Below are 23,225 nucleotides of genomic sequence, written 5' to 3'. Positions count from 1 at the left end.
AATGTGATTTTAGAGTAACGAATGACAAATTTGAACAATTCTAATGCAATAAGAAGCACAGGTAGATTTCCTTCCAAAACCCTGAGTTTGTAGAAATAACGGAAGGTGAATTAATAAACGGCAGCAGAATCTAGATTACCTCAGGGAAAAATGCTTTGGAGTCTTTAGCGTGCGAACAGCTCCTTTTCTGTGCTGGTGTAGATTAGCCAGTGGTCAAATTGCCTGCAATCAGGTATTGATCACAATTCTTCAAAACGCCCAAGAAACATGAAATCGAGTGAAAAATATCTTATTTTTATAAATGCTAAGATCCTACATTGGAAAGCAACTCTGCACATCTTTTATGGAATAATTAAGGCCAGCTAGCCTCAAAACATGGTCCACACATAAGTGATCTGTCATCAGAATTCCACAGAGAGGTCATCGGTATATTTGTCTCTCTCAGGACATTATTTCACCTTCAAAAAACATGAAAATATACGTTATTTTATTTTAAACTTAACTATTCTGGTTTACAATGTATATTCTCAGAAATGGTGCCATTCACACAGCTACCAGAATGGCTAAAATGTAAAAGATACATGTCAAGTCATGTTGAGAATGTAGAGCAACCCAAACTCTCAAACCAGAGTGTTGGTTGCCATTATCACATTGGAAAATTGTTTAGTATTTAATAATACTAAACATATGTGCACTCTTCGGTCCAGCAATTCCAGTCCCAAGTATATAACCAACAGAGGTGGTACACATGTTCACCAAAAGGTATGTACAGGACGGCACACAACAACATTATTTATAACAGGCAAAAACTATAAACAACCCAAACGTTCATCCACAGCAGCAAGGATAAATGAACTGTAGCATGTTCACCTGGTGACGTGCTAGAGAAATGAAAATGAATGAAGTATTGCTATACCAACAACACTGACTCTCACAACCACAATGTTGAAGGAAAGAAGCCAGACAAAAAAGAATACATACTATATCATTCCACTTAAAGTAAATTTAAAAAACAAACTGATCTATCAAAATAGCGGCGATAAAAGTCAAACTGGTGGTTAGCTTTGTCAGGATAGGAATTGCAAGGGATCACAAGGGGTCTTCTGGGGTTCTGGTAGTTTTCTATTTCTTCACCTGTGTGGGGCTTTCATGGGAATGTTCAGTATGAAGTTTGTAAAAATCCCTCAAAGTGTACATTTTTCCATATCTGATATGTTATGCTTCATTTAAAAATGGTGCCTCATTTCTCATTTATTCCTGCATTATAATTTTTTAATGCAGTATATTTATATACTAAATATAAATTTATATACTAAATATAAATACTAAGTGTTAAAATGAAGCAAGCCAAGTTTGTGACTCATAGCAACTTTTGCTTCAACAAATCAAAGGCAGGAAAAGATTGATGTCCTTCTTCTAAAACAAAAGAAAACAAAAACAGTTGTATCAGTTGGTCCAAAAAAGATGAAAGGCTGGGGTAGTATGTTTCTGGGTGGAAGACAAAATAAATAAAATAAAGCAGTGTCCCTTTTCTTACCCACCTTGGGCTGAATAGGGCCTCAAAGAAAGGGTGATAATAGAAGAGATGGAAGAGTTCACCCACTTCCCCCACCTTCCTACTTCTGATGGAATGTGAAGTTGAGAAAGAGATAGTATAGCAGTCTGGCAGATAACCGAAGCCGGGTTTTCTGTCTACCTTAATTTGAATACAGTTGCTTTGGGTTGCTCTGCTTCCCAATATTGGCACCCCCACAGGTTGCCCACTAGAAGTGTAGGAAACTGTAAGAGGCCAACAGTCACTTTGAACATGTATCAAAATTCGTCTATACCCTCAACACTCTGACTCTCAGATAGAAGATGTAAGCTTCTATCTGCTTCTGCTCTACCTCTCACATTAGCTTGTGGGCATATTTTCTCTAAGACAGTATGAAGAAAGCATGTTAAAGATGACTTATCTGGCCCTTAGGGCTTTTTTGGAGGATTTGTCTTAAGATTGGACGTCCAACATGGTGAGGTTCTATCTTAGAGATTTATCCTGAAAACCAGATGCCTCTCCAGAGCCCAGGAGTTCTGCTTCACCTTTGATTTTTTGCTTCCTGTAAAAAAATACCCAGAATTTGGTCAATTAAAAAAAAAAGGTACATGAGGCAACTTAAATATTTTTACAATTAAAAAAAATATCCAAGTCTAGAGAGATCCACATAGACTCTGTGAAGTGCAAGTGTTGTATGTTTATAACAGTTTTCACAATTTATACATGGCAAGGCTGTTTATCCTCAAGAGGGAAAATGACATGCACTTTTCCTTCTTCAGGTGCCCTGAATTTGGAGGTTTAAAATAGTCTTTTGTAGCACCTCCCCAGGATTTTGACAGACGCTTCGGGCTATTGGAAAACTTTAAAGGGATTTAACAAGAAACTGCATTGCACCATTTTCTTTTAATCTGTGTACATAGTTGTCTAGCCATGGCTAGCTTTCAACCATCCAAAAGCTGGGGGCATTTTAAATCTTATTTGTTCCTTAAGTGACTATTCATTAATGAGCCTATCTGCTTGCTTGCGTCTGAACTTAAATTTTATTTCTACTTCTACTTTCTCTAATGATTTATATCTTTTGCTTTGATTTGTTGGGCAAAATATTATGTGTCTGTTTGTGAATTGTACACTGTCCAGACTTTGGAGTTTGTTTTAAAAACATATTAAATGTCCAAGGCTCAAGATACTCTTAACCTGCCTCTTTTATAAGATAGATGCCCCAAGCTTAGAGTTCTTTTTCCTTCAAGATACTGTTAAGGGCTAACAGCACATTTCCTACCCTACTCCCACTTGTTCTCAGCACTGCACGGTCCTGCCCCCAAAGAATAAGCCCATTCTTATTCTTCTCTTAAAAGACCCAAAAAAGACTTTTAAGACCACATTCAGTGGCCCATCTCTCACCAAGAATTCTTTGGATATGCCTTTTCTTGAAAGTACATGCTCTAGATAGCCCCATAAGCATCGATGGATTTGCAGGGCAGGACTCATTCTCGCTCACAGTTCCGGGTCTGCCTCCATATAGAGGGAGCCATCTTCACGCATCTCCAGGGAGCTCTCATCTAAACCTGAGAGCCCAAGCCATCTCTGCCCTCTACCTGGGCTCTCTTTGTCAGTTCTGCTTTCTGATTACTCTTTGGAGCAACCTCCTGGAAGTAATCCCACCTTCCCTTACATCCAAGGATGACGAGGTCTTGCTTAGTGACCAAGTCCAACAGCCAAACTCTGTTTTAGTCATGTGCACCTGTATGAGAATGATAGACACGCAGTAATGGCCAATTGGGACTGGAGGACTGGGGGAGCGGGCAGTTGCATATTCCTTTACAGGAGAATAACCCCACATTCATTTATTTACTTATCCTCTACATGAGTTTCAGAGAAGGTTTGATGTGGCTGCATAACCCCATCTCCAAAGAGCAAAGTAATTAATACTTTTGGGTCATAATAATTTGAGAAGGAGATAATTAGACTATCAAAATCCTTCTGTCCTTGCAATGACCTACATGTAAGTGAAGATTAAAGTTATTCAGCTTTTGAAGAGAAGTCTTCTGTTTGGGGATTTTCAAGTATGCTTGTCAGGTACCTGCCCATCACTGGTAACATCTTTGGAATATACTTGTCGTCTCTCTGACATCAGTAAATCCATTCGTTCCCAGCTGTAATTTATCTCTTGATAAATCATGCTATCAAGTTGAAGTGTGAAAGCAATACCCTTAGGACATAAAATACCACTGAATCTGCTGTTTGGTTAATTTATTACTATTATTAGGGAACTGACAGGATTACTTTAAAAATCGAGCGCCCAGAGGCACCAGATTTTCATCAGGTCTTCGATACTGGAGCAGTGTTCAATCACACCAGGCTGACCTGGCCACTTCCCCCAGCCTCCTTCTGCCCCCAGTCCCTTTGGACAATTCTTGTCAAAAGGGAAGAGTGGCTGAGCCGGGTGCAGACTCCTCCGAAACGTTCAGACAAATAGGTAGGTCTGACAGTCAAGAGATAAAGCCTTGGGGCTTCTTTCTCAAGGAAGTTGTTTGCTTTCTTAAGAGGCCTGTCTCTCTATTCAGCTCATGACAGCATGACATTATGTATGTTGAGGTATTGCACTAAAGGCTGACATGGTACAGCAACAGGAGTTCCAAACGGGAGGCAGCAGACGTGACTAGAAATCCTGACACTAGCATTTACTAGGTGTGTGACCTTGGACAAGTTATTTTGTGCTTCTGAGCCTTGTTTTCTATAGCTGCAAAATGGTGTTAATAATAGGGTTGTTGAGAGAATTAATTAAGACAGGTGGAAATGTTTCCCTCATAGGAGGTGGCCATGAATGTTTGCTGCTCCCTCTTAATACAACATTCTTAAAGGCATAATTTATAGGGATGTATCAACGAGCCTAATTTTTCAACCACCAGTGAGTATCCATTTCTCAGTCATATTCAGATTTGTTTTAATTTGGAATTCCACCCAGCACTGGACATTAAGATAGATGGTAAATAAAGACTCCTTTGTAAGACTTTTTTTCCACACCTTAGAAGCTAATGAGATGTAGATTAAATCTCCTTACAACAAATGCCATAACCAAGCTCAACCTTGCAAAAAAGGAAAGAGAGGAGAGGCCTAAGAAAGTGAATCTAAGCGACAGCCAACCAGACAGTATTTCAACAGCATTTAACACTTTCGATGTTCTAGCATGAATGTTGTTGTAAGAGGAAATGCCCAGTATAAATTACCAGAGAGCTGGTGTGGACAACTTTGGTGGCAAATCAGGAACCTACTTAAGCTTCTGCTATTGCTGTCTCTACTCTTTCCAGCCTTCTCCCTGACAAGCCACTGCCATTGCCACCTCAAGACCTTTGTACGTGCCAGGCTCTCAGGCTAGGATACTTGTCCCTTGTCTCAACTAACCTCCTTTCACCACTTCATGCAGATCTGTGCTCAAATGTCACCTCACTAGAGGGCCTTTTCTAAACACCTTGCTAAAACAGTTCCCACATCCATTGCCCATCCCTTACTTAATCCCTCCCCTGTTTTTCATCAAGCAGTTAACACTAGCTGACATATTAATTTTGTTTCCCACTAGAATGGTAGCCCCATGAGCACAGCAGACATTTGTCTGTCTTATTCACCACTACTACGAATGCCTAAAATTATTCCTACGTATAGCGCAGAGTGAGAGGAAAAAAGGCTGGTGTCCTCCACCATCGCTTGGGACAAAGTGCCTTCCTGCAGCCCACAGGAGTTCAGTTCCTCAAAGCACGTGTCCCAGAACAGAAGCAGAGCAAAGTCCAGTGGGCACCACCTACCTAGCCTCATTCAGACTCACATAATCTCCTGCAGGCCTTCTGCAGGAGCCTCCTAACTGGTCCCCCTTCCTCGAGTTTATATTCCAATGTTTTTATCCACCCCACATATTTCCTTTCTTGTTTATTTTGGTTTTGTTTTCCTTTGGTTTGCTCATTTTTTTATTGAAGTATAATTGACATACAATAATGTGCCTGTATTTAGAAGGTATAATTCGACCCTTTTTGACATCTGTGTACACCCATGAAACCATCACCATGATCAAGATAACAATTACGTCACCCCCAAAAGTTTCTTCATGCCCCTTTGTAAACTCTCCCTCCCGCTCCTGCTCCACCTGCTCCCAACCCTCATCCCAGATTAGTTTGTATTTCCTAGAATTTTGTGTAAATGGAATCACATAGGCTGTACTCTTTCTTCTTTTTTTTCTTTTGGCCTGGCTTCTTTCACTTCGCATAATTATTCTGAGATTTAACCATATTGTTGTAAGTATCAGTAATTCTTTGGTTTTTATTAGTAAGTGGTATTATATTGAATAAATATTCCACAATTTCTTTAGCCATTCACTTGCTGATGGACATTTGGATTCCTTCCAGTTTTTGACAATTATGAATAAAGTTGCTATTAACATCCATGTACAAATCATTGTCTAGATATGCTTTCATTTCTGTTGGGTAAATACCTAGGAGAGGAACGCTGGGTCGTATAGTAGATGTATGGTAACTTTTTAAGGAACTGTCAAATTGTTTTCCAAAATAGTTGTTTTATTTTACGTTCCCATCAGCTGCGCTTCAGAGCTCCAGATGCTCTGCGTCTTTACCAGCACTTGGTATTCTCACAGCAACATCTAAATGAAGAACAAACCTGATCATGCCACTTCCCTGCTTACAATTACCCATGATTCCCACCTCCTGCAGAATAAAGCCCACCTTCTTCAGAGCTGTTTATGAGCCCCTGCCTCCCAGCACAGACACATCTTCTACGCTGTTCCCTCTCCTCATTCCCAGCCCCCAGGCCTTCTCCACTTGGCTCACAGAGATTCCTCAGTCTTCCCCAACTGCGGCATCCTCACCTGACTCTGGGCCTTTTTATATAAGCATTTCTCCATTTTTTCACTGCTATGGGCTGAATCACGTCCTCCCTAAAATTCATATGTTGGACTCTTAACCGCCAATAGCACAGAATGTGACTGTATTTGAAGATAGGGTCTTTAAAGAGGTAGTTAAGTTAAAATGAGGTCTTAAAGTGGGTGCTAACCCAATAAGATTGATGTCCTTATAAGAAGAGGAAATTTGGACATAGACACTGACAGAAGGAAGATGATGTGAAGACATGGAGAGAAGATGGCCATCTACAAGCCAAGGAGAGAGGCCTGGAAGAGATCCTTCCCTCATTCCCCTCAGAGGAAAACAACCCTGCCCACACCTTGACCTTGGAATTCCAGCCTCCACAAATGTCTGTTGTTTGAGGCATCCTGTCTGTGGTGCTTTGTTATGGCAGCTGCAGCAAACTAATACACTCATCTCTTTAACTCCTTCTCAACCCCAGGACCAGCTCACTTTTTGCTTTCTCAGTTAATTCCTCCCCATCTCTCCTGCTCAGATTTAATAGCTTCTTCTTTTATCCTTCCTGTGGTACTTTGTTCTTACCTCTATTGGGAATTTGATCTTACTGTAGTAATTATTTGTGTAAGGGTCTATCTTTGCCACTAGGTTAGAAGATTTTTTTAAAGATTTTTTTTTATCTTTGCATCTCAAGCTGTCTAGATCAGTCTTCTGACACAGCGTAGAGTTCTATGCATATTAGTTGCAAGAATTCTCTGGAACTAAGCTGTTCACCCAGATTTCTTTGCCCCATGGCTTCCTATTGCCCTTTTAAAAGAAAGAATCCCAGCAATTTCTCTTATGGGAAGTTATCCCAAAGAGATCTTTGGACAAGTACATAAAAATGGATGTACAAGAAGGTTCTTCAGAACATTGATTATAATATCAAAAAATTGCAATAGGCATAATTGTTGCTCAATAGAATTAGTTAAATAAATTATGATATGTCTCACAGAGGAATATTGTGCAGTCAATAAAAATGATGCTGTGGATCTATGTTTATTGCAATGGAAAAAAATAGCCACCCCTACTACTGAATGAAAAAAAACCAGGATACAGACCTGTGTGTATAGTATGATTTGTATACAAAGTTATGTGTGGCTATAGCTGTGGGTACTCATGCATATAGAAATACATGGAAGGACATTTGCCAAAACGTTACAAGAGTTAAATCTGTGTAGTAAGATTTCAGATTTTTCTTTTTTCTCTATACATTCCAGAAATGTTTAAATTTTTGAAAGTAGGCATGCCTTCATTTTATAGCCATAATAAAATAATAATATATAATAATAAAGAGGAGAGTAGCTGGGCTCCACTGTTCTGCTAGATCAACCCCTTTGCCCGAGCGTGGGAAGGAGCACATTCCTCTCACCCTGCTAATTCAGCTTCCTGAAAGCAGGTTGGCCCTGGGCCCAGGCCACACAGGTGGGCATCTGCACGGCACGATCGGGCTGCTTCTACTCACCTTGCCCTGATCTCCTCCAAAAATGCGTCCCGCAGTCGAGCTTTAAAAGCCTAAATTTCTCATTATTAGTTATTCCATTTGGATACTTCAATTAGGCAGCTGTTAAAATTCATGGGCAAAAAAAAAGCTATTATTAGTTAGGGACATGATAATCCAATTAATGCCCCAGCAAAAAGCTGAGCCATAAAATTATGATATGGAAAGGGAAAGAAGGGGAAATGGGCAGGAATTAGTGATTGGGGGTTGGGGGGAATCCAGCATAAACAAACTCAGTCCCCAGGGAAAGTGGAGAAGGGGCAAGAAACAAAAGGACAGGCTGAGAGAGAACTGCACCTATTTTGCAAATGTGTGGGGCAGACCTAGCTCCTTGCTGGGACACAAATACAGTAGCTGGAAAGTGCCTCGCACTCTAAGAAGAGAGATTTTTTTAAAAACCAACCACACACAGCTTGATTTTCTGTCAATGCATGCTTTACTTCTTTTTGGCCAAACCTGCGCACATAGATGATGATCATCTGTTGCAGATCAAATGAGACAAAATAATATTGTAAAGCATTACCCAGTGTTTTCCATTCCCCATATTTCCTGCTAACCCCTCTTTGGCAGATTATATTTTCCATAGATGGCCACACCAGTATATATCCCTCTCCACATGCTCACAGGGTGACATGGACAAGCCCCCCCCCATCCAGAGGTTGAGTCAATATTCCCTCCCCTTGAATGCAGGTGGACCTTTGTCACTGCCTCGACCAATGAAAGGATGCTGTGTGACTGATGAGGCTTGTCATAAAGGGCAATACGGCTTCTGCCTGGTTCTCTCTCTCTCTCCTCTTGCCCTTGGAACCCAGCCACCATGTTATGAGAAAGCCCACGGCACACGGCATGGCCACGTGAGGGTCTTCCAGCTGACTGCCCTAGCTAGGCCCCCAGCCAACAGAAGCCTCCAGATACTGCATTTACAAGCTTTACAATAATTTCAGCCCCCAGTGTCTGATGATTTCCAGCTGAGGCCTCAGACAGGGTGGGACAGAGATAACTTGTCCTTGTCTTCACTGTGCCCTGTCTGAATGCCTGGCCCACAGAAACCGGGAGACATAACAAATGAATGTTATTGCTTTGAGTAATAACTAACCAACACACACCCTACTCATACCACTGCCCTCAGGTTAGGATGCTAACAGAAAAAGGTGTCAATTATTTTATTTTCTCAGTAGGTTTTCAAGAATCATCTCTATGACAATGGCTTAAAGGAATCTAAAAATCCTAGCATTTGGCTATCAAAAAACAGAGCCCTAAAGAGGCATTATATCTATAAGCAATAAGTTTGGAAGAAAGTTAAGACATAAGAGTGAGTTTTCCAGTCAACGAAGAGACTTTTTAAAACCTTTTTAAAAATTTTCTGCTAGAGAGAAGAGAGAGAGAAGAGAGATCCACTCCTTTCTCTGAGGAGTGGATCTGAAGGGGCCTGGAAGCCCAGGGAAGAGACTTCACTGCAGGAACCCAGGCGGTGTAGACCAGAGATACTGATGGGTATCTCAGATGCCAATGGGATGGATGAAGAGGGCCAGGGACAGGGAAAATCAGGTATCTCTTGCCAGCATTGGCACATGATGACCTAGGACCAGAGGGCCTCCTAAACAATCTGTAAGTTCCAGAGGCAACTTGATATCTACCGTGGGGAAGAAGGAAAGAGTGAAAAGAAACCTAATCATTACGAACACGATTCACCCCAAATCAATTATGTTAGATATTCTGCCATCAGTGTGAGGGGGGAGGTTTCTTGAAATACTGTTTAACTTACTTGTTAAAAAATTAAGCAACATTAGTTATATATCTAAGTTATGGCTTAAGGAATTTATACCCTCTTCACCATTTTGATATTCACCTCATTTGCTAATGTTGGCACCTCCGGGGGGAAGGACATGAATGGGCCAGAGTAGGCATTCGATGAATATGTGTTAGTGAGTAAATGAATGAATGAATAATGAATTCTGAACAGCTCTGTTGTGGAAATCAGAGAACATAGATCATCTCACCTCTGCCTCCAATAGGCCAGGTCACCCTTAACAGGTCCCTAACCCTCTTGGGGCCCAAGAGTCCTTATCTATAAAATTAGATGATCTCTAATTGTAACTCCAACTCTCATATCCCACCAGACCATAAGCTACTACAGAACAGAGATCAAGATCCAGTCATTTTTATAGCGTCATGGACCTGGGACCTAGCATCGTGCCGGGTAAATAGCAGACACTCAATCAATATTTGTCGAAGAATGAGATGAACAGTATGCTATGTTTCAAACTCTAACAAGGACAATGTGTAATTTGGATGCCTTTTCAAGTACATAAATGTTAAATGAAAACTGAAGAGAAATAAACCGAGAATGTCATAATGTCATTTTCACGGTACAGCAACATTTCCTAACTGCCCAGCATTTAAGGAATAATGGTTTTATTGCCCGGGAGTCTGACATGGTGATTTGCTCTGACTTGCTTCACTGTTATTCTGACTGACAGCCTCTCTGAGCTGCCTTTTGGTGGGTAGCTGTTGCCCCTGGTGCATTTTTGATCAAAAGTACACACGTCCTGTCATCTTTTATAATCCTCAGAACTTGAAGATTGTCTTTTACTTAAGTTTTCTGAGCTGAAATTAGGTTTGAATAATAATCAGGATTGTGGATCTTCTAAAGCAAAGGGACTTTATGAGAAAATGCTATCTTATGATTCTTCAAGGCATAGAATTTCAGAGTTGAAAGATTTTTCCATCCTAGGATTTTATCTTATTAATATTCTCCTTTGCAATTCAAGTACCAAGAACTGGAAAAAATCTCTGATTGTCCTGCAGCAATGGCATTAAAGGTTCCTCATAACACACAGAGCCAGAACTGTGCCGTAATTTAGTGAAACTGAACATTGCTCTGTGACTGCTAATTTCCATCGAGATGATTCTGTCACTAAGCAAGAAAGAAAAGGTAAAATCTTGATAGAAAAAAAAATCCCTTTTCCTAATTATTGTGGAGACTGTCAGATGCTTTAGGGTAAGTAAACGATTTTACTTTTGCCCTAATTTTCACCACAAGGTTCTGCTAAAAATCCTTGTGGCTAGAACTGACAGTTTCTCTTTCAATCTGCCACTTGGTAAACCCAGTTATAATTGTATAGTGATGATGCAGCCTCTTCTAAGAGACTGCTGTATCAGCGTATTCATTTTTAACCTTTATTTTCAATTATTTGCAGTTTGGAATTTAGTCCCCAAAGTCAATTTGAGAGAGTTCTTCTCTTTTAATAAAGGAAGCTAATTTACCCATTCTACAGTTGCCAAACTATCACATTTAAAAATATGAACACAAGCATATTATCCTTAAGTTTAGAAATTTGCTTCTTAAACTTTCTTAATATGTTAATCAGTAATGCAAAGTACGTATTATTTTGCCATATCCTGTGAATCTTAATAGAATCTCACTGTGAGAATCTGTACAGTGAGATTGGTACAACTTGACTACAGATCTTCTGGAAGAAGTGGTTTTTGTCCCATAGTCATATATAAGAATAATTGCATATCTTTTCTAAAGAAAGCACCCACTAGCTCCATTGACGGAAATATATAGTTGTTTACTTCCCAATATTGGTAATTCAAGTAATCTTAACAAATGTTAGAACATAAAGTTATGTCTCTACTGTGGCTCGTCTTATAAGGTCATCATATTGGGATGGAGTAGATGGCTACCAATGGGATGTGATTTGAGAGTCTCTCTCCTCCATCATGTCATTCCCACTGCACAGTATGGAATCCACATCCTGCTCATCCCTTTGACTTCATGAGATCTCTTTGAAAATGCAAACATGTTACCTCAGGGTCATGATATATTGTCACATCATGGCATGTGAATACATAAGGATTAATTTAAGAAATTAGTTAATGAATTAGGTATCAAAGTCTTGGGCTTTGAATAGTGAAACATAAGGCAATCATCAAAACAGAAGTCAAGAATTACATTTTCTTTTGAGGAAGATCAGCTCTGAGCTAACATCTGCTGCCAATCCTCTTCTTTTTTGTTGAGGAAGTCTGGCCCTGAGCTAACATCCGTGCCCATCTTCCTCTACTTTATATGTGGGACACCTGACACAGCATGGCTTAACAAGCGGTGCATAGGTCCACACCCAGGATCCAAACCGGCAAACCCCGGGCAACTGAAGCAAAACGTGCGAACTTAACCACTGTGCCACCGGGCTGGCCCAAGAATTAAATATTTTTAGCAAGCCTCTCCAATAGCATTTTATACATGCCACTGTTATAATTAATTTAGCATTTGTTTACCTTTATGTAATTATCTTTGCCTGAGTTCCCTAGAGATCAGAGTCTGAGGCAAAGATTAGAGGTCATGGCTTTACAGGAGGTGCAATCCCAGAGATGCAACAGTGAGGGGAAAGGAGAATGGGGAAGGGAAGGAGGACAGGCATAAACAAAATGGTACATTACTGAACTGGCTAAATCTTCCTAGAAAACACAGTGAGCTGTTCAGTCACATCACATCACCCTCCCCTTCTAGTCAGCCATGTGGAACCACTGCACCTAAGAATAGTCTGTGTCAACAGGAAGGGAAGATGTACCTGCCAGGATCCTCCAACTCCTGTTTATCACTGGTCAAAGGTCACCACACCAAGTGTCAACTCTCCACCCATTTCTGAGTTATGATATCCAGTCCCTCCTAGAAGGTGCTAGAACAGCCCAATCCATAGCCAATGATGCAGCACTTCCTCTGAGCCCAGAAGTGCTGGGAAGTCACAGCCTCTATGAGTTCCGTCAAATCACATCTGAGCCAAGATGCCACAAGGCCCCTGACTGAGTGAACAAAATGGATCCCTTGCCGAAGCCCAGATGGTAGGAGTAGGAATCAGACTATGGCAGTGTTGGCCAGGCTGTCTACCCAGCAACCAGTCATCCAAGGCTGGAGGGCAGGTGGGCTGAATAAATCTGGAAAAGTACATAAAATTGTTTGGTACTAAAATCAGTGCTCTGTCTATCTTGGTCAACTAGATTATGGGCTCCTTGATGTCAGAAATCCTATCTTACAGTCCCAGCATCTTTGTACCCCCAGAAGCTAAGGACAAGGTATAGCACACCAGACTGAACTAAGCCTTGTTAGGATATGGTTTTGTAAATGCTAGTCCGATCTGGCCATTCTGTGCACTAGAGTGTTGGCTATAATTGTCAAATGGGTTGGTCCATCTCAACTGTTTACCTGTAGCACTTTTGGAATAGGATCCTTTCATCTAGGTCATTATTTTAAAAACAGCAAAAAAGATAAAACAGAAACAAGAACACCCCCAGTATCCTAAGTAATTAAGAAGACAGACTTTGGAATCTAACAGACCTACTGATAGATTCATGTAACCTCAAGCAAGTCACCTCACTGGATCTTGTTTTTCTTTTCTGAAAAATGGGGATAATAATATCTGTTTCATTGCACTGTTGAGAGTTATGTTGGACTGTGCTATGTCAACTTGGTTAAACTAGGAACCATGTTTCCCAGACACCTGTTTCCTGTGTGATTAAGGTTGGAATTGGCCAAAAGAGGAAGTTGCCCAAAATTTGGAGGTGGAAGGGAAGCAGAGAGGAGGGGAAGGGCAGAAGGCTTTCTTTGCAGTCAGCTATCATGACGGCTTTACTGTGGTTCCTGGTGAACCCAGCTGACACTGACTTCCCTCTGCCCCCCGTCTAGCTTATCTCCCCAACTGCTGGCTCTGCTCATCAACAGCAACCACAGGCCCACCCCTAGATGCTTGGCTGCAAACCCACAGAGGCAGCTGCTACAAAGAGGCAACAGCTTCCCATCGTCCCCTCCAAGAGCTTCCCCTTCACAATCCATCTTTGGCAGCTTGGACGTGCTTGGCTTCCCAGACTTCTCCAGCAAATTCTGAGTTGTCCACCTGAGCCAGTGCTTCAGGAGAACTGGTAAATGGCACCTCCCACCCTCCAACTCCCTCTTCCAGACCTTTGCTTTCCCCAGCTCCTTCCACAGTTATAATAAACCTGCTTTCCAGGGAGAGCCTGCTTTGTAGCCTTTGCTGATTTCTGTGGTGTGAATACTCCACTTTTCAAGCTACAAGATTAAGTCACTGAAAATGGAGTTGGGAAGAAAGGCACCCAGGACATCCTGAACAAGCCCCTCATCCTGTGATACTCACGGTGGCTCTGCTTCCCTGCCTGAACTCTGATTCCCACAGGGAGATTAGATGATGACAGGTATCGTGCTCAACACATCGCCTGGCACACAGGAGACGCTCAATAAATTAAAGTTAGTGTGTTACAGAAACCAGTCCTCATGCTGTTTGGATCTGAATCTGCTAAAGGCATGTATTTGCTTGCAACCTGCAAAGAGAAAAATAGGCCCTGAAATAAAAGGATTTTCCAACAAAGGCAAGAACCATTTTTACATAGATTAACGCAAGTCTGTTGCATTTCTTTACAAATTAAGAAAACAAATTCCATTTCCTCCAAAACAAATATGGATTGAGTAAATAATAGAATCTTTCGCACATGCAGCAGGAGAAGGTTGCATTCCATGAATATTAAGCAGCAATTTTGTAGTTAACATTAAATGACTATCTCAGGGAGAAATTTGTAGTTACTGAATCTGTCCAGAAGCTTCCAGCTCCTTTCCAATAAACTTAATAACAAACAAAGCCTGTGTAAATTTAAATTTAAATACTGCCTTTCCCCTCCTGTCTGGTCTTTTAACTGTGCTCTTTGCTAGCTTTGTGGCTGTGGCCACGGAATGTAAATACCCTTATCTCATCAGTGTGAAGCATTTTCAAAATTCAAAGCACTTGACATATAGGGTTCTTTTCTTCCTGGCTTATCAAACAGCATGATGATTTATACTTGCTTTTAATCTCATCTGAGGGTTTTGGGTCTGTAACTTCAGTTTCCCCAGCTGAAAATGACTCCATCAATGCCTACTTTGGAGATGATTGTGTATGGATTTTTAAACGGTTAATTTGGGCATGAAAACACACAGTAAACTACTCATTCTTCCTCACCTCAGAATGGGTGAGACTTTTAGCCAAATATTGCTAGGAGAAATTTCTCTTCACAGATGCTGTGCAAATTCTCTTTTTTCTTTGCCCTGGAGCTACATTATTTGCTGAATCTCTTCTTTGCTTTACAAAATTCTACATCTGAGACCTCTGTGCTCCGCGAAGGACGCTTCTCTGTTTCAGGGTTTTCATTCAAGTGATGGAGAATTTTCAGTTTCTCAGTCAACAACTGTCCAAAATTTATGTTTCAGTCATCAAGCTTATTTCTGAGGAGATTTGCTTTCCTCCAAAGTGCGCTCTCTACAAATAGTGGCTGCCTCTAATAGTCACCCGGAGGTGACTTTTTGTTCTCTGTTCTGATCTCTCTTTCTGTCTCTTTGAACTACATTGTGACAATGGGAATGCTTTTATAAATCCTGGCTTGGATTGGGGGGTGAGGGGGTAGGAAAGAAAACAACATCTAGGTTAACTATAACCTGAACAAAACATCCCTTATTGTACAGAATTCACTACGTCTATGTTATTTCTTGTATAAACCTATCAACATGAAGAAGGGGAAGTCATTCCAGGCACAAGAAATAACATGTGCAAAAGCGTGATGATAAGAGAAAAAATACTGCAGTTCAGTATCAGGAAATTAACCAAAGATGGAACAGTAGCAATAAATTTCACAACTCTGCAAAACATGGTACCGTTTCTGCTCCTGACCTTGGATCGGTGAAGTCTCCATCGTCATCTTTAGACCAAGAAAAAGTTAAGCAGGAGGAATGGAGCAAGGATAACAATGGAGACTTCTTTCTTCGTACTTTGTACTCTGCATATGTAAAAGAATGACAGAAAAATGGCTGGCAGACATCACACTGTTTAAACAGATCTTGTATACTAAGCTAAGGCTTTGGACTTGACCGGGCAGGAAACAGGAATCCATTGTATGATTTTTAGCACAGAAACGATGCGAGCAAATTTGAATTTGACAAAAAGACCGGAGACAAGATCCATTGGGGACTATTGCCATAACCCATGCCAACAAGTGCCAGAGGCTTAAACTAAGGCAGTGGTGTGGGGATGGAGATAAGAGAAGGGCTTACTGAGAAACTGAATGATTCCTATAAGCCTTGGAGACTTAAGGACTCAGGGGTGACTCTACAGATCTGGTGTGAGAAATGGGTAGATTTCTGCTTCAAAGGGAGAATAGAGAAGGAAAGGATGTGGGGAGGAGGGGGAGGAGCTCAGCTTTTGACTTAGTCTGAGAGATACCCATGGCTAAGCTAGTAGCTTGAGAACGAGGCAGTGGGATGTATAGGCCAACACCATTGCTCCCCGGGGCCCTCCCTTCATGTCTCCCATGTCTCTTGAAGCTCCCTTAAGGACACTTGTGTTTCTGGCCATCCCCATACACTCAGCCCTTTTCTATACTCACACTTCCCGCTCTTATTGAGGGATCTTATTGAATTGAGAAATTCACCTATCTCCAATGTAGAAATAACTCCCAGATCTATGTCTTCAGTTCAGATTTTTCTCCTGAGGTCCAGACCCTTAGATCTAGCTTCTTACAAAGCATCTGCCATTACCCATCCCATAGGTAACTTAGCTCCACAAGACCAAAATTTAATACATCATCTCCCAACCCATATAGCTGCATCTATTTCTCTTTCCATATTCTCTCCTTTTATCTTGATCCATGGTCTCCTAAGGCAGAAACCTGGGTCATCATCCTTCCTGCTTCCTCTCCTCATGCCCAACATTTACCTGGACCAAATCTTTTGATTCTAATGCCTCTTTCTCTTTCTACTTCATCTCTGCTCTTCTCTCCCTTGTCTCAGCCTCAGCACAGTCCCTCATGTATTTCCTGTACTTTTCCAACTACCTCCAACCTAGACCCTCTGCCTCTCATCTGGCCCCCTTCTCAAACTGTCTTCTGCCAGGTTGCCAGAGCTTTTTAAAATGTAAATATGATCATGCAGCTTAAAATACTTTTACAAATCTATGTGCCCCAGTGGATAAAGGACAAACTTCTGGGTGAGGCACTGAGATCGTGGACATTCGGGTTCTGCCCTTCTCCAGCTTCATTTCATAACACTTGCTCACACACTGTTGTGGCTGCTGTGCTCTTTCTCCCTTTTTACCTTCACGCTCTGCCCTCCGCCCTGACCCTGTCTACTCCAGGGGTTTATTCTTCATGATTTTTTCGAGGAGAACTTCCCTGTCTCCAGGCAGAGCTAGGTGCTTCCTGATTTACCCCTCATCAGCATCTTACGCACCCCTCTATTCTAGCACTGCTCTCATTGGTGGACTCATTTGTTTATTTATCATGTCCTCTTCCTAGGCCATAATCCCTTCCAGAGTGAGGACCATTTCCTTCTCCACAGCATTTGGCATGATGCCTGGAACACAGTGGTCCTTTAATAAATGTCCATTGCATGAGTAAATGAATAGATACAGGAAAGACAAAGACAATTCCTATGCTCTTCCTGGAACCTGTCTGTGACTTCTCACTCTCTCTTCTTATTATATAGCATTTACTCTCATTCTGAGCTTCCTGACAGCCAATGCATAAAAAGAAACAATAAAGGATATGGCTTTTGTCATCTGAAGAAAGCAAAACTTTCACTTCTTCAATAGAGACAAACTTTTTCCTGATAATAAATTTTAAAAGGGATTCATTGCATGAGTTCTTGCACAAGGAACATTGAACAACATAATGGGCAGTATCTTTAAGTAGTTTTTACAGAAGCTATGGAAATATTCTTCACTTCACTGTTTCCAGTATTAATGCTTTAAAAAAAAAAAAAGATAAAGACCTAGCACTAAAACTTGATTCGTGAAAGAGTTTCTACCTGAAAAGGCTAAGCTAATGAACACCACATTTAGAGCCTTCTGGTGGTCAAGGATACAGCTTAACATATGTAGGAGACTGCACATCTATAAACTCTATTTCTCAAATATCAATTCTCTCAGCCAGGATTTGACAGGAGCTAAATGACAGCTCAAAATTGGATTCTCTGAGAGCCTAGAAAACTCCCACTCATTCAAGGGTAGCTATTTGGAGCATATAAACTCTTGCCAGATTGAGAGAAGAATTTGGCCAAGTGAATAAAAATATAGAAAATAAATGCTCAGAAACTGTAGGAGGAGGAGCAGAGGTCCTGGGTTGGTTGTCTAACCACACCATTTGGTTTTATTGCACTGCATAGTGACACTCAAACAAAAAGTTGCCAGTGTGTGGACTTGTCACTGGCCCACAAGTACACCAAGACCATGAGACATTCATCTTTCTATGGCTTTGTGTCAAAAAGCTCTAGTCACTTTCCCCCCAGCCTCTACCTAGAAAGACAAATATGAATTCATCAGGAATTAAACCTCTGGAAATGGGACTTGGGGTGTGGGGTGGGGGGGGAGTAAATTGTCAAAGGAAGAGGCAGGTACCTAAATAGCCAACAATCCTTCAGAATGTTAAACACAATAGAAGCTTTCATTTTAGTCAGAAACCTGCTTGCAAGGGGAAAGCAGAACAGCAGAAAAGAGTTCAAATCAGACAGGCATCAGGCAGAGCAAGGCAGCTGCAGACTTCATCAGCTCCAGTTCCATCATCACATTGTTCCAACAATAAAATCTGAGCATGGCATAGTTGAAATTCATTTGCAAGAATAACCATTATAGCAATGATCAGAACCCAAAAAAGACTTTCACAGTGATAAAAAATAGGCAAAAATATTGTTGCGATAATTATTTTCCCATGTAAATCTGCTAAATATTGAGACCTCTGATATAAAGAAAATGAAAGAAATCTAACTTCTAAAATAAAGCTGCTAGAAAATATCAGCAAAGCATTTTCTAGAGCAAAGTAAGTGGATGTTGCTTCAGTATATTGATTAATATATAATCCAAACGTATTGACTTATGTGTAATTAACAAAAGAGTTTAATTAATCTGCTGATTGAAAATGTCACCAATCTTATTCAAGTGAATTTTAATTCAAAGATAATATCATTACGAGTATTATGCTCAAGTAATTTCTTTTAATTAATCATAAAACTTGTTCTCACATATGTCTTTAGCCTCAATAAATCATAAAATAGCAGACAAATTTTCTTTCTAGGAGAAAATTAAAGATATCAATTTGAAACACTTTATATTATTGCTTGATGTGTTCTGAAATGAAATGAAATGTTTCAAAAGATACCTTCTTTCATTCTTCTCTGCTTATGTAGTCATATAGGATGACAAATCTTTTGTGAGCATTCTTGTATCCATGAATAAAATAAAATTATTTAAATTATTTTGAAAGAAAGGATGTGTTTTCTCAGGCTTGAGAAATATCTGAGTTTGTTTTTCTGAAACCTTGGCAGAAAAACAAGGACCAACTACTGAATAATCATTCAGATGACAAGTCTTCATTAGGTTGAATTACTGAAATGAAACTATTTCAGTAATTGTCATGCTTCTCTCATCCTATATAGCAAGCTAAAATGAACAAAATGCACTTTGGGTCTAGAAAGCAGATCCCCCAAAGCCAATTAGAGCTCCCAAGCTAGTAGGATACTAATTAGCAATTATTTCTGCCCACTGATGCCCAGGCATCCTGGGCTGCTAAATTTTCCCCTTGTCCTAAACCACCAGACTACTCTTACTGAATAGTAATAGTTCTTTCTAGGGTGGTTTACAGAAGATGTGCCTGAACAACACTAAATGCCCTCCTCCCTCATCCCGAGAAAGATAAATTGTGTGCAGATAAGGAAGAGCTGAAACAGGTATAGGCTTAAGATGGGGATTTTTAACAAAGGGCACTAAGTTATAATAAAATAGCCTGAGAAGGGTGAAGAGCAATAAGAAGGATGGATACAGGTAGAAAGGAGAGGGGGTTTAGAAAGAGAAGTGGGGTGAGATGGGAGAAAAAAAGGGCAGAGAGAATGGAGCAGAATTACTCTTTTCCTACCTCCTTCTCTCCACCGGTGCGAATCAATTTGCACTTCATACAGTGAGACCTAATTAAACCAAAATTCACTTTCCAGGAACCCCAAAGTCACTTGGAGATCCTGTTGTCTGTACTAATCAAAATGCCAAGAGAGCATCAGAAGTCTGAAGAAAAGCAAATCCAATTTTGAGGAAATTCCAGTGCATTTTCAGGATGTTTAGATTGTTACCATAATTCCCATTTCCTCCTCTAAGCACAATTTTCCTAAATCAGTAAATCCAATGATTTTTTTCTCCCCTCCAAAGGAAAAGTTTAGAATATGAGGTGGTGTAAAAAATATCCCTTTCATTCATAGGCTACAGAGTCCCTTAAATTGATAGATGAAAGTCCTAGGAGATTCACTGGTAAATAATGGTTCTCATGGCCAGCACATTTTTCTAGTGAAGATTACATGATTTTTACATTTATTGAATTAAATTTAACAAATATTTATTGAGCCTCCATCATATCCAAGATAATATGCTATGAGTTATAGGGTAGTCAGATGCAAAATGGTGCCAGCTTTCAAAAATTTTGCTATTTGGACTACACTAAGATATCACCTTACACCTGTTAGAATGGCTAAAATAACCAAGACAAAAAATACCAAATGTTGGAGAGATTGTGGAGAAAAAGGAACCCTCATACACAGCCAGTGGGACTGAAAACTGGTGCAGCCATTATGGAAAACAGTATGGAGATTTCTCAAAAAATTAAAAATAGAAATACCATATGACTCAGCCATCCCACTACCAGGTATCTATCCAAAGAACTTGAAATCAGCAATTCCAAAAGTCCCGTGCACCCCTATGTTCATTGCAGCATTATTCACAATAGCCAAGACGTGGAAGCAACCTAAGTTCCCATTGACTGATGACTGGATAAAGAAGATATGATATATATGTACAATGGAATACTACTTAGCCATAACAAAGGATAAAATCGTCCCATTCACAACAACATGGATGGACCTTGAGGGTATTATGTTAAGCAAAATAAACGAGACGGAGAAAGACAAACTCTGTATGACTCCACTCATATGTGGAAGATAACAAACACATGGGCAAACAGAACAGATTAGAGGTTACTAGGGGAAAGAGGGGTGAGGGGTGAGCACAAAGGGTGAAGTGGTGCACCTATAGCATGACTGACAAATAAGAATGTACAACTGAAATTTCACAAGGTCATAAACTATCATAACCTCAATAAAAAAGAAAAAAATGTTGCTATTTGGAAGAATGAAAACAGAGAACAAAGTAAGACAAGTAGACACATTAACCAATGACTCTAACAGAGGCAAAAGAATGTAAAGTTCATAAAAAGATACCCAAAAAATGAGGTAAGATGTCAAGGAGGGTGTCTTAGTCTTTGTAGGCTGCTAAAACAAAGTACTGAACACTGGTGGCTTGTAAACAACAGACATATATTTTCTCACCGTCTTGGAGACAGGAAGTCCCAGATCCTGGTCAGGTTCTGGTGAGAGCCGTCGTCTGAGTCACAGACTGCCAACTTCCTGTTGCATCCTCACACAGTGGAGAGCAGAGAGGGTGTCTCCTCTTAAAAGGGCACTAATCCCACTCATGAGGGTGGAGCCCTCAGGACCTCATCCAACCCTAATTACCTCCCACAGGCACCACCTCCTAATATCATCTCATTGAGAAGTAGAGTTTCAACATCTGAATTCTGAGGAGACGCAAATATCCAGTCTATAAACAGGAGAGACAATACCTGGTTTCCTTGCAAGGATTCATTCATTCATTCAAAAAGCATATCATGAGCTCTGCCCACGGCCCACATCCTTTGCCAGGAGTGGTGTGTGTGGTAAACAAAACAAACAAAAGGGAAAAATAATAAAGTACCAGATCGAAAGTTAGTTATTTTTTCCTTTCAGTGCTTTATTACGTTTCTTTCTCCACATGCTCACGAATACTTGAAAGTGTCAGACTTTATTTTTTGACAAACAGAAGGTAAAATATGTTGTTCCTGTTTTAATTTATATTTTCCAAATAACTAGTGAAAAGGAGAACTTCTCTAGTTTCGTATATTTATTGTTCATTTACATCTCAATTGTGACTTGCCTTCTACATCCTTGGACAGTTTTTCTATTTTCTATTCGTCTTTTGCTTATTCATTTGTAGGGATTTTGTTGTTTATTCTGGATACTGATCCTTTGTCTTGTACACAGGGAATATCTTCTCCTAGTCCGCAGGTTGTTTTTGAACTTTTTTAATGGTATATTCTGCCTTCTGGAGTCAAATTAATCTACCCTTTTGACAATGGATTGTGCTTTTCGATCTTTTTGAAGAATTCCTTCCTTCTCCCAAGTTCACATCTTTTTCAATATTTTCTACATTTCTTTCAACATGTTTTCCCAGTGGTTTTGGAGTTTCATTTTTCGCGTTGTCCGGAACGTGTGTCTACTGTGACATGGTAATCTAATCTCCATTTGCCTTCCTTGCAGAGGGTCAATTGTCTCAACACCATGTGTCTTACAGGACATCTTTTCCCCCATGGATTCTCATGTCCCTTCAGGAACAAACCAAGTCCCATGCCTGAGTTATTTTCTGGGGTTTCTATGCTAGTCCACTGGTCAGCTTATAAATTCCTCTGGTGTTTTCTATTTGCTGTGCTTTCACTACACTTGATCTATTTTCTCATCCTAGTTTCTGTTGATTAATTACATTTTCTTCATTTCCTTTATTTTCCTTGACCCATTTAGTGTTATACAGTCTATGTTTGTTCCTTTAGTCCTTATACCTAAGTTTTTCACATATATAGAGCTAGATTAAAATTTTTCTATCAAAGGCTAAATTTAATACACATATCCGTCTCCTTCCAGACTAAACGAGGACCTTCGCAGACTTTGACTCCCTTCAGAATCCCCCCACCCAGCTCCCCAGCTATTGTCCTATTATGCTTTGCTTGTTTGATATTTTGTTCGTTTTGTTTGAAGTACATATTATGAACAGTATTGTTATTATTCTCATTGATTTTAATGTCAACCCTCATTTAGATTTACCGCCATAATTTATTTGTTCCCTTTCCTACTTGTGTCTCACTTTTTCTTTTGAATACAGTTTTCTTCAAACTAAAGTATATCATTTAGTAATCTTTTTAGTGAGTATAATCTGTTAGTGTTACTGTGGACAGTAAACTTTCTAAATCCTAGTAAGCCTAAAATGTCTTTGTCTTACTTTCTCTCTTCTATTTATTTTTTAAAATGTGTAAAACAAGCACCTGATACAAATTCAAGAAGTACAACATATCCTCACTGTTAAGTGATAAATTGGCTCACAGAATTCTAAATGCCCAATTACTTGCCTTTAGGACT

The 23,225-nt window shown here is 40.1% G+C and overlaps 1 long non-coding RNA gene across 1 annotated transcript; it reads right to left on the bottom strand.

Annotated features, from left to right (window-relative positions):
• Nucleotides 1-273: 273 nt before the first annotated feature.
• LOC139076463 (uncharacterized) lies at nt 274-21,427 on the bottom strand. Its single transcript, XR_011528095.1, has 4 exons — nt 21,330-21,427; nt 7,901-7,999; nt 6,015-6,179; nt 274-2,096 (listed from the first exon to the last, which is right to left on the bottom strand). It is a non-coding gene; the product is annotated as an uncharacterized lncRNA (long non-coding RNA).
• Nucleotides 21,428-23,225: the final 1,798 nt, after the last annotated feature.

This window comes from Equus przewalskii, chromosome 16, assembly GCF_037783145.1.
Source record: "Equus przewalskii isolate Varuska chromosome 16, EquPr2, whole genome shotgun sequence".
In the NCBI taxonomy this organism is placed as follows: Eukaryota; Metazoa; Chordata; class Mammalia; order Perissodactyla; family Equidae; genus Equus; species Equus przewalskii.
The sequence above is the reverse complement of the archived record's forward strand: the minus strand, read 5'-3'. Positions and strand labels throughout refer to the sequence as shown.